This window comes from Miniopterus natalensis, chromosome 2 (assembly GCF_054644295.1).
Source record: "Miniopterus natalensis isolate mMinNat1 chromosome 2, mMinNat1.hap1, whole genome shotgun sequence".
NCBI classification, from domain to species: Eukaryota; Metazoa; Chordata; class Mammalia; order Chiroptera; family Miniopteridae; genus Miniopterus; species Miniopterus natalensis.
In genome coordinates, this window is record NC_142082.1 from 129,535,397 (window position 1) to 129,548,367 (window position 12,971).

General features: G+C 44.2%; 1 pseudogene; it reads right to left on the reverse strand.

Moving 5' to 3' along the window:
• Positions 1 to 12,359: 12,359 nt before the first annotated feature.
• Positions 12,360 to 12,501, reverse strand: LOC148093814 (U2 spliceosomal RNA; annotated as a pseudogene).
• Between the last annotated feature and the right edge of the window lie 470 nt (positions 12,502 to 12,971).

Consider the following 12,971-nt stretch of genomic DNA (forward strand, 5'->3'; position numbering starts at 1 on the left):
TCTTCTTTGCCTTTTCTCCCTTCCATGTCCCTGTCCCTGGAGATAGACCATGAAAGGAACAACTTGAAATCAAGGAGCGACTCCCAAGCTGGCCTGAGGCTCCCCTAATCTGCTAGACCAGCAATGTTCAACCTTTCCCATCTCATGGCACACATACACTAATTACTACAATTCTGCGGCACACACAAAAATATATTTTTTGCTGATGTGACAAATAAAAAGTATAATTTTGATTCACTCACACCAGACAGCTATTATTGCATCAGCTATTGTCAATTTTTTATTTGACAGTCTAAGAGAAAAGAGGTCAGTGCCCCTGACTAAATACTCAGGAATTGCATGTTTCAAAAGTTCTTGCAGCACACCTGTTAAAAACCACTGTACTAAATCAGTTAGTCGCAATCCTGGCTTTCAAATAGAATCACCTGGAGAACTTAAAAAAATAAACCGATGCCTGGGTTCTATCCCACACCAATTAAACCAAACTCCTGGGGCGAAGCTATATTTCAAAGCTCTGCAGGTGAATCTACAGGCACCCATAGTTGCGAAGCACAGTGGTGAGCCATGCATGGTAAGCCACGAGCCTTTGCTGAGCATCTGTCTGCAGCCAGGTGTTAGGCCACAAAGTCATGCCACTGAGAAGTAGCACAAGGGCTGTCCAACCAAGTCATTCAAATTCTCCCACTAACTGCTTCTTCTCTCCTTTGCCTCCCCAACTCTTTAGAGCAGGGCTCCTAGTACTAAAGCAATTTCTGAGAACACAGAAATGCTCCTCACTTCTTTCATGAACTCCTCTGCAAATTTCTTGGCATTAGCATGGCAATCATTATTATTCATTCATAAAATGTAAATCACCTCATTGCTTGGAGTTAATCATTTCCCATTTTCCCAAGGTGATTCAGAAATCCAGAGCTCACTGACTGAGTGAGGAGGTGCGTGGGCCTGTGGGCACAATCTTGCTGTTCCATTAATGGCAGAGCACACCTCGGGAGGCAGCTGACAATAGCAACGCCACCAATAAAAACCAGCATTTATCTAATCATGAAAAAGTAAAGAGGCCTGTTTCTGAAAACACATCCTGATTTCTCTATATTTCAAGCAGTGTTAAAATGCACTATCAGTGCTAAGCTTGTTTGCATCAATCTTCTTTTCAGAAATTGCATATTTGTTTTCAAAGCATTGGGTTAGATCATTTAGCTGCTACATGGAAACTGTATCAACAATCATACTCAGGACATAAAGTGCACCTGCACATAGAGCCCATGAAATTTTTTACATAATTTTTACAATATTATTGACTGTATTCCCTAAGCTGTATTTTACACCCCCATCACTATTTTGTAATTACCAATTTATACTACTTAACCTTCCAACCCCCCTCCCCTCTGGCAACCATCAGTCTATTCTCTGCATCTCTGAGTCTGTTTCTGTTTTGTTTGCTTGCTTATGTTGTTCTTTAGATTCCACATATAAGTGAAATCATACGGTATTTGTCTTTCTCTGACTGACTTATTTCACTTAGCATAATACCCTCGAGGTCCATCCATGCTGTCACAAATGGTAAGATTGAGCCCATGCAATTTTCATGTCTGCTAACCCATTCATTGATCAGCACACAAGAAGGAGTGAACACGAAGTAGACTAGAGAGCCACTGAGGCAACAAGTATTCACTTTCTAAGAATCGTCATCTTCTGTAGTTATTAATTGCTACTCTCACCAGTTATCTCAGCAGATGTTAATTCATTCACTCACTCATTCATTCATTTATTGGGTCCCTACTGCATGCCAGGTACTGTGCTATGAGTTGGGGCTAAACTAATGAATAAAACATAATCTCAGCCCCCAAATCCATGGTCGATAGACAATCATATAAACAGATGTCTATATGATTTGCAAATGTTTTTCCTCTCCTAGCTCCCATCTCTTTGGCTAAATTCTACTCATCCCTTTAGATCTTTACTAGGGTGTTACTTCATCTAGAAAACCCTCCTTGACACTTCAAATAAGGGTTAAGTGCCCTTTCTATGTACAGTGGTACCTCAGTTTTCTAACATCTCTGTTGACAAACATTTCTGTTTAGGAAGGCCGTAAACCCGGGAGTCAATGCTTCGGTTTTCGAACCCGCCTCGGAAGTCGAACATGCCACGCGGCTTCCGCTGATGCAGGATCCTGAGGCCTAGCTGCTGGCTGTTGATTCCTCTGTTTTCGGGCATTTCAGAGCTCAAACGGTCTCTGGAACGGATCACATTAAAAAACTGAGGCACCACTGTACTTCGCCAGCACCCGATGCTTACTGCTACCTTAGGGCTTTGCTTGTTTACATATTTGTATCCCCTCATAGACAATGAGCTGCTTAGGGACAAGAGAGAGGCATGTCACATCCATCTTCATATATCCAGTGACTAGCACATAGCAGGAACTCAACAGGTAATTACTGAATGAATAAATAAATGAGTGATAGAGGTATTCACAGGATATTATGAGAACACAGAGGAAAGACACTTAAAGAGGCTTCCTCTAAGAGGTGGCTGCTAAGTGAAGTCATAAATAAGTTCCAGTTTTCCAAACTGAGGCTGGTGGGAACCTAGAAGCAGAAAGGCAGCACGATGGTATTGACAGAGTGCAAAGTGTAAGGTGGGGTATGAGGCGAGGACAAGTTGGGGCAACTAGAATAAGGTCATGGGTGCATAGGGGCTTCTGACCAAACCAGACATAAGCCCCTCTTCTCCTTTGTTCCCATCTAAATGAATGAACACACAGATTTGAGGAGTCCTAGGAGCTGATCGCCAGGGGCTACACATTTGTTCCCAGTGTGTGTGACAGTCTCTAAAACACAAATCACACTGAAAACCCTTCTCTGTTATAAGAACCATTTCCTACCCTGCCCTGTGAGGTTCGGTGCACAATAGGAAAAGGGGAGCTCCAGAGGGAAGCTGTCAGGTCACCTGCTATGGAAAGGTTCTGTCCCTTATTACAAATTATGGGTAAAATACCTTGTCAAATGTGATGGGCCCATCTTTCCTCTGTCCAGCCTCTTCCTAAAACCAGCTCTTCATGCTCAACCTGGGCAGAACTGAGAAGAGTATGTTATCTAATTTCTCTTTACTCCATTGTGTTTTTTAATAGTAATTTCAGTGATTTAATCATTTACATTCAATGCAACCAATATCCTATTTAAGGTAATCCCAGGCCTTCATAATACCTGCTTCTGTCTTAAGATCAGCTGATAGAATTCAGTCATTAATTAATTAATTTAACAATCATTTAACAAGTACTTTCTCTGTGTCAGGCACTATTCTAGAGTCTGGAGATTCAAAGGTGAGTGAGACATGGTCCCTACCCTTAAACTGCTCATAGTCCAGTGGAAGCAGCTCTGGGGCATGGAAATTGCTTCTGTGGGGACAGTGTTGAGGCCACTGTTGACCTGCCTAAGCCAGTATTTCTTGAAATGTGGTCAACCTGGGAACTACTTAGAAATGTACAATCTTGGGCTCCTCTTCCAGATCCACTGAATCAGGGCTCAGGAGGTGGAGCCCGGCAATCTGGGTTTTACCAGGCCCTGCGAGAGATGCTGAAGCTCATTTTCATTTGGGACTCTCTGGTCTACACTGAGTCACCCCAGGTCTGTATGGAGGACCCATTCGCAATTCCCAGCCTTCCTCTCCACAATCCCCCTTCTCTTCTTCGGGAACTACTGAGAGTGACAGGAAACACGAACCTGGAACGACACTATCCAAAATGAAGTAAAATACTATGTTATCACAAATGGTAACACTGGACACTTCCTACAATCACAGAGATGGGTGGCTTCATGAAAGTCAGTGTGGTAGGGACTAGACTGACCAGAAGCATTTCAGTGTCAACATGTAAGGAAGGAATCAGAGAGGGCCATGTCATCCTTGCCTGGTCTCCATTCTGCTCCCTGCCACTTGGGGCACGGGGGGTGGCGGGGTGGGAGCAAGTGGCTGGGGGAGAAGAATCCTATCAGCTAGGCTGTTCAAAAAAAGAAGCAGGAGCTGCAGAGTTATTTCAGTGCGTGGGAATGGAAACAGGATAAACTGAAACAATAAACAACTCGAATTGTTCAAAACATGAACGCAAGAGGGAGAGAGATCAGAATCCGAGCATGTGAGCTCTGCAAGACTGTGGTCCTTCTGAACAAATTCAGGCAGATCGCTTTCTTTCTGGAGTTCTAGTAAAACAGATCTTGCCACCAGCAGAATGTTCAGAGCTCCTGGCTGCAGGTTTTTGGCTTATCGCCACATGTCATTAGTGACCTATTTTCACTTCGGTGAGATCAACCGTGTGTGCAGACCCCTGAGTCAGCAGTTTCTCCTCCACGCACTAGCTCTGGGCTGACAAAGCTGACACCAGTATCACAGAAGGTGCGACCCTGCGCTCTTCCCAGAGGTGGGGACAGCACCATTTTGTTGTAAAGATGTCGGCTTTGACCTGAGGCTGTCCAGAGAGCCCAGCTGTCGTGTCTCCTCCAAATAAGCTGCTGAACTTGGTATTATCTTGGCCTAACAATTAATCCGGGCTAAAAATAGCTCCAAACTACCTGGGCTTTGCTTAAATCCTATCCAGGTGGGAGAGGTAGTTCAAAAAAAAAAAATCTAATCTAATTGCAAAACCATATTTTGTAAGGCTTCATACCAAATATGAAAATAATTACCCGACTTGCCAGTTTGGGGGACAATTCACAATTAATCTCGCTCTCTAAAAAAAAATAATAATGTGACCTTTTGAATTGCACATTGATTTGGGTTTATAAATTCTTGGTGCATATTAAAAGCATCCAGGAATTGTATTCATAATCTAAGAATACTTGCAAACATAAATTTTTGCGAGGGGGGTGGGGGATTAAAAAGGCACTGGTTTCAAGATCTACAAAAGCCTGTTGCCAGGCAGATTAGACACTGAGCGGAGATCCACAAGAGGGCGCCCTGCCCACCACGCCTCCAACCTGAGCCCTTGCCAGACGGTTGGCTGCCCTCTGCCTTGCCCTCTACAGGGTGCTTGCAAGCGATCAGTGTCAGGAAAATGCTGCTGCTTTGATAGCTTTCTGGCTGATGTCATCAGGCACGTGTTATCTCTCCCACATCAGAGAAGCAACTTCAAATGAAGGGAAATCAGGCAAAACGTTAAAAACAATAGGGAAATAAATACGTGTAGATTAACTTTGCTTGTTAACTTTGCATGTAGATCTATCTTTGTGTGTTCATTTCCTTGATACTTTAATAAGAAGAATACAATAAGATGAAATGAGCCCTGGCAGGCTGGTGTGGCTCAGTTGGTTGGAGCGCCATCCCATCCCCATACAACAGAAGGGGGCAGGTTCAGTTCCCAGTCAGAGGGCCTGCCCATTTTACCAGTTCCATCACGGGTCCAGGCGCATGCAGGAGGCGACCGATCAATGCTTCTTTTTCTCCCCCTCCCCCCTCCGCTCTCTTTACCTCTCTCCCTTCTCTCTAAAATCAATAAAAAAAAGAAAAAAGATGAAAGTACATTTAACACAATGATCTGTGTTTAACCCCAAAGTCAGAAATAGGCCTGCCACCAACCAAACAATGACAATTGATACCACTAGGTGTATTTCTGCACACCCTTCACCCTCATTGTCATTTCTCTCCTTTCTCTAGGCACAACTTCACCTCACATATAATCAGCCTCACTGCGCTACATGCCAGGTCATTTCTTCTTTCTCTGGATCTCATGGCCTCCATTCATACGCCCACTTCCCCAGTTCAGGACTTACCTATCTTACCCTCTCAAAGACATTGAGGGAGGACTAGCTAGCTGGTGAACAAAAGAATAGATTTGCTCAGTCTATACACAAGCAAAGAATTAGAACAAGGGAGTTAGAACTAACGTAAGATGGGTGACTGCGATTCAACATCATCTCATCTGGGAAAAAAAAACACAATATCAGTTCTACTCTGTAGGTTATTATTGACCTAAAATAAAATAATGTATGTGAAACCATTTATGGATTATATGGAGCTAGATAAACATAGTGAATACCTATCTTTGGGGCTGTTCAAGCATTAATAGGTTGACAAGGGCAGGCAAGAGAGGAAGGAAAAGTTGAATTAGGTTTTATTATTACTAATTCATATTTCAGCAAACAGAGGATCACTGCTTCCCCTTGAAGAGGATCCATGAGTCTGTGAATCTGTCTCTTGTCCTAGGTTACCCAATGTTATGAACTGAATGTTTGTGTCTTCCCAAGATTCACATCAAAAGTCTTCCCCGAGGAGTGCTGCGATTAAGGGGCCTTTAGGAGGTATTGGGATTCGATGAAATCGTGAATGAGATAAGTGCCCTTACAAGAGTCACAAGAGAGATTACCGCTCTGGGCTCTCCACGCTGTAAAATGCGATGAGAAGTTGGCAGTCTGCAGCCCAGAAAAAGGCTCTCACTAGAACCCAACCATGCTGGCAGCCTGGTATCAAATTTTTGGCCTCCAAAACTGTGAGAAATGAATTTCTGTTGTTTATAAGCCACCCAGACTATGGTGTTTGTTACAGTAGCCCAAATGGACTAAGACATCCAAATTGGCCTTCATCCAGAGAAATGTTCCTAACGATAAACATTTAGAGATTCTTTGCAAAGATTTTTCTGTGAGAAATGTTTATCACCAACTTATGAAAATTGGAAATTCTAAATATCCCACATAAAGAGGTTTAATTAACCCTCCATATATAATGAATTACATCCATTAAAATAATATAGAACATGTAATAATGTAAAAGTCCATAATGAGGAATTAACAGAGAAAAAATAAATTATCAAGCAACACGTATGGTAGACAGACATTCAAAGCCTGTGCGCACATGCGCACACTCGCCACAGTGCATGTAGCATGCATCCTAAGTCTAAGAAGGTTGGAATTATGGATTATTTTAATTTTATACTTTTGGCTTTTGTTTATTATCTATGGTTCTATAAGGAACATATTATTTGGGTAATATGAAAAAAATAATAATAATTATATATAAATTAAACAACTCTGAGCTCTCGAGACCAATGGGAGGATTTTGAGGCCAGGGATTCTTTGAGGACACTCTCAGCACTGCTGTGGAGGAAGAGGCGCCTGGCTCAGCACCCGGCCCACTGGGCCCTTATCTAAGATAACTGAGGCCCTGGTCTGAGATTTTTATTCAGCCAGTTCTGTTGTGTTTGCTTATCAGGTGAGGCCTGAGTCAAAGAGGGACAGGGAGTCTGCCTCTGAAATCTGTGTGGAAGAACAAATAACACTAAAACCTGATAAATGTTCAGTTTCAAGCCAATGGTTGATCACTGGGCAACTTAGCAACATAAGGATTGTGTAAAAGGAGGAGGGTCCCTAGAATACAACAAAGGTGTGAAGGCCTAGTTCACTGCCTTTGACACGGTGTGAGTAAGAATCACAAAGAATAAGAGAAGAGCTGTGGTGGCTGGCACGGAAATACACACTATTCGTCTTGAAAAATCTCACCCCCTCCCCCAGAAATATCAAATAGATTTTTATTAATGCGTTTTTCCTGCTCAGTATAGTCAGTCAGTCTGTAATGAGTGCTGAAGGTTACGGCTTATATTATTAAAATTCTAGCAAGGGTACCAGGTCATGGGCTTGGAAATGCATGCCAATTTGCTCATTTGAATAGCTGATTTAATATTGTTCCACCCTGTATAGTCTAGTTGGAGCTCAGGTCTAATGAAGGCTCAGGAGCTGGTTTTATTCTTATATAGGCTTGTTAGCTACAGAGAGAGAGTTTTCCCCATAGCCACAAAACTCTCCTCCTAATCCCTTAACCTAGATATGTCACAAGGAGCATGAGACATCATAACTCCTGGGAAAATGACCCTAAATCCTTGTGCCGCTGAGACAGTAGCCCTGTGTTCCTATAAACAGGAAACTGTTGGTCCTATGTTGTCGGGGTGGCCAGGGGAGGCTGGGAGTGAAACCTGGTTTGGCAAAAATGATGCAGAACAGGGACTTGCCAGACAGGGAAGGTAAAAATACGGTGACTTCTAGCTGCCTCTGTGGTTGAGAGTCTACCCGATGGGCACTGATGATTTGTGGCCTGTGGCTCTTCAGGGCAGGAAAAGAAGAAAAAACAATGGAAACACCTAGAAGATGAGACCAACAGAAGCAGAGAGATTTTTCTACCTCTCTTCAAAGTCATAGTATTTCTCCTTTCTCTCTTCTGTACTCCCATACCTCCTGTTTTACTTCTATCAAAGTACTTGTCACCCCATGTCACTCTTGCCTATTTGTCTGTGTCCTTTAATGAACATCAAGCTTCACATGGCCGGAGCCACGTTTAACTTGTCCATAGTGGTGAATTGACTGGTATGCCCCAAGCCTAGCACACTGCGGGCTTATAGTAGATGCTTAACAAATATGTCATAAATATGAGTAAATGAATGATGTAAGATTAGCCCTGAAGAAGAAAGGAACAGCAAAGTGCAACAGGGATGGGCACGGCACAGAACTTATAGAAGGTCTAAGTCAGCGCATTGGGTGGACCTCAAGGACAGGTGCTGGACAAGGGGGCAGCAGGGGCCACGGCGTTGCCTGTCAATGACTGAAGAAGCCTCGCGTCCAGTAGTCTGAGAAATCTCGTGTATTTGCCACACCCGCTTTGTTTAATATGAGTTGCATATTTTCTTCTGTTCCTTATACCTTTTAATTTAATGATATGGGGGAAAGTGAGTGCTGTGTATTTTAAATACTCCCGGGGTGGATGGCACGTCAATGCAAGGATAGAGCAGGGCCGTGTCACTGGGCAATTTCCTTTAGGCATTTGGGGGAACTTGTGCAAAATGCACTCCTAGGATGTTACATTGCAAGAAGGATTGCTCTTAGCATCTAGTAAATAATTTTCCTATCTGGAGCCTGCTCCTACATCGTTGGTTTGCAAAGGGAGTTTTCCCCACTCTACCTGATTAAGTCCGCCAACGCAAAGCAGGGGGCTGGCCTGTTCACACACACACAGGCGCCCTTCGGAAACGGACATGGCATCAGTCTCGTAAGTTCCCCGGCTGAGGTCTATGTCTGAAGATTAAAGGTCACAAGTTCTATTATTAGTAATAGCTAAGAGGAATGATCGTGTGCTGGTGTTGGCTTCGGTAAGCATTGTAGACATAGATCTCAGCAAAGGCTTTACAGGCTTAGCAAGAAATAGGGGTGATGAGGCAAGGCAGTGACTTGAAACCAGCTATACAACCTGTGTTATTCTCTTTGCTGGAGCAAGCCCTGAAAAAGAGGGGAGCTCAGCAGAGAAGCGGATAGTTTGTGTTTTTAACCTGTGCGCACCCATCGGTGACCATTTAGAGAACAGAAAACTGTCCTGGAAATGTAGATGCCAGCTGTTCTCTACATCAGCAAAGCAAACACTGGCTTCTCGGTGATCGAGATGAGCCTTTTTCACCCTCACACTCAATGTTCCCTTAACATGGACCTCTCTGTCCCACACCCACCCACCCTGTCCTCTGATGTCAGTCAGCTCAAACGCACTTCCTCAGAGAGAACTTCCCAGACACCCCCCTTCCTGGTTACCCTCTATCGCGTCACCCTATTTGTTCACTATCTGAAGCTGCCTTGTACACTGTTTTATTGACTCCATATATAAGCTCCATAAAAGCAGGGACCCTGTCTCTTTTGTTCATGGCTCTATTGGGAGCAGTGAGAAAATGTAATTAACCAAAAATCTCTAGAAACTTGTTCAATTCTTTTGAACAGCTGCTGCTCAGGGAAAGGACACCAGCAAGCTTAGTTCACATTTGATTGTTTCCCACTTATCCATGCAGCTTAGAATTGCAAACAAAAAGGAGCTTCCAGCCCTGACCAGTGTAGCTCAGCGGGTTGGGCACTATCTGTGCACCTAAAGGTTGAGCACATGCTCGGGTTGTGGGCTTGATTGCCAGCAGGGGGCGTGTGGGAGGCGCCCAATCAATGTTTCACTCTCACTTTGATGTTTTTCTCTCTCTCTCCCTCTCCCTTCCTCTCTCTCTAAAAACCAATAAAAATCTTTTTATAATGGGGCTGCCACATCATGACCCCTCCTTTCACAGGGCATGCCCTTCAGGCCCATCTTCCTGGCAGCCGTGGTAGCCTGCCTCTGTCCAGAGACATCCTTGCTCCAGCCGCGTTCCCTCTGAGTGCCTTTGTGCAGCAGAGCGATCGAGGGCATCCACCACGGCCTTTGACCATTATGAAGCTAATGCCTTATTTGTATAATGACTTTCGTTTACAGAGGGTGCAATGTTCTAATGAGAGGGATGGGGGAAAGCCATGCTAAGAACATAACCCTCTCAGACATTTGATTAGTAATTTATAGAGCTGACAAAGTTCTTTTGCATAAATTACCTCATTTTAATTTTAACCCTCATCACTGCACTTCATGTAAAAAAAAAAAAAAAAAAAGCAGATGTTATTCCACCATCATTTTATAGAGGAAGAAACAAAGGTCAGAAGAGGTGAATGACTTGCCCTAGACCCAGGTCTCCTTGTCTCCAAATGCAATATCAAAGGCAAATTTATAGGAAAAGAACCAAGGCTGGCACCCTCTTCGTTCACAGCTAAATCATCTCTATGTAAAGCTCTGTGCAGATATAAGAAGAACCTATTTCATTATTTTGTTGTGTCTGATCAGGATGGATGGCTAGACAGACATAGCAGAGGGCCTGACACTTGAAGCAATTACTGAATGGAAGGAAGGGAAGGAGAAGAGAGGGAGGGAGGGAGGGAAGGAGGGAGGGAGGGAGGGAGGGAGGGAGGGAGGGAGGGAAGGAGGGAAGGAGGGAAGGAGGGAGGGAGGGAGGGAGGGAAGGAGGGAAGGAGGGAAGGAGGGAAGGAGGGAGGGAGGGAGGGAGGGAAGGAGGGAAGGAGGGAAGGAAGAAGGAAAAGAACAGAAGGGGAGAAGGGAAGAAGGAATGCCTGTGTTAGCAGATGAGATTGGCTGCACAGTACACCCAAATCCTCATTATGAGAATGGTATTATAGCAAGTTCCGCTCCAGCTGACTGTCACCCAGTAAGTATGAACCAGAATTTTGAAACTGACGGTGACCCTGGAGATCATAATAAGCAGGTCGTACAGCTTTGTTTGCTAAGTTAATTGCCCCACTGCAGTCAGTTGTCAGACCATGATCATCAGCTGATCTGAGCTCACGTTCCCATGCAGAGATATTCAAAGCAAATACTTCCTGGACTAAACATAAAGTATACATAAAAGTTTGTTTAAATGAATTATTCTTCTTTTTGAAGCTAAAAAGAGGGGAGCAGTTGCTATGGGACTACTGGTCTCTCTTTGATCTTCTGAGAAATTCCAAGTTGAAAAGACCGTGGGGAGATGACTCCGTCCCATGGGGTCACAGGCTGCATCTGCCCTTCCCCTACGGGCGTTACTTTCAAATCTCTCTCTCCCCCCCCTCTCTCCCCTCTCTCCCCCCTTTCTCCCCTCTCTCTCTCCTCTCTCTCCCCTCTCTCCCCCCTCTCTCCTCTCTCTCCTCTCTCTCCCCTCTCTCTCCTCTCTCTCTCCTCTCTCTCCTCTCTCCCCCTTTCTCCCCTCTCTCCCCCCTCTCTCTCCTCTCTCCCCTCTCTCTCCTCTCTCTCTCCTCTCTCTCCTCTCTCCCCTCTCTCCCCTCTCTCTCCCCCCCTTTCTCCCCTCTCTCTCCCCCTTTCTCCCCTCTCTTCCCCCTCTCTCTCCTCTCTCTCCTCTCTCTCCTCTCTCCCCTCCCTCCCCTCTCTCTCCCCCCTTTCTCCCCTCTCTCTCTCCTCTCTCTCTCCCCTCTCTCTCCTCTCTCCTCTCTCTCTCCTCTCTCCCCCTTTCTTCCCTCTCTCCCCCCTCTCTCCCCTCTCTCCCCTCTCTCTCCCCCCTTTCTCCCCTCTCTCTCTCCTCTCTCTCCCCTCTCTTCCCCCCTCTCTCCCCTCTTTCTCCTCTCTCTTTACCCCTTTCTCCCCCCTTTCTCCCCTCTCTCTCCCCTCTCTCTCCCTCCCTGTAATGACTTACTCAGTCAGCTTGTGGCTGAGGAGATAGAAGAGGCTGGAAGGTATCACAACCTGGAGTCAAACAAAGAACCTTCTTATTTACAGTAAAGTTAGGGGTTGGCCATCGGTTCTGTGGAACAGCCTCCTTTTTCTCTTGCCTTCTGTCACATGTTCATTCCTTCATTTGTCTGTTCTACAAACATTCATTCATTGTCAGGCACATGGGTACAAATATGAATAAGAAATTGTCCCTACTGCTTAAGAGCTCTAGTCAAGTAAGAAGGAGCAGGTATGGGGAAGGGGCAGGAATGAGGCTGAAGGGCGCTAGACTCCGAGGGTCTCAGGTACTGCTCCAGGGAGTTTGCACTCAATCTATATGCCAGTATTTCCTGAACCAGGGTATGGAAAGCTGTAAGGATCAATACTAACAGAAAAAATTTACTAAATATTCTTAGTATTGACAACTTATTTTTAGTACAACATCATTTACACTTGATCTTAGCCAAAAGGCCAAGAAGCAATCACATTATTTAAATATATACAAACATAAATTAGATAGACCTTCCCAGTGTTTATAACCCTTATACAATAATAAAACCAAAACAAATTTACAATGTAAACACTAATACAATGCAAATCAACAACATTCATTTAATGCAATGGATGTTGTTGTTTAACTGAAACAAAATGGGTTATGACACATAAGTATGGCACTCACTAAAAGCATATACGTTATTTTAAATTCAGCAAGCTTATGTGACCAGGTGCTAAGTAATGACTTAACTCTCCCACCCCTTCTTTCTAGTTCAAACTAGCATGAAACTGCCATTGAAAGACAATGTGATGATGTCACATGGCTTTCACTCTCCTTATCTATGTGTCAAGTTCATCTCTATTCTTTTTCCAATAGCCTGTGACAGTAAAAACAGGGCTACTTGGCTCCAGGTTACAAGTGGTCATTAAATGACCTAGAAGATGCAGCTATATAAATC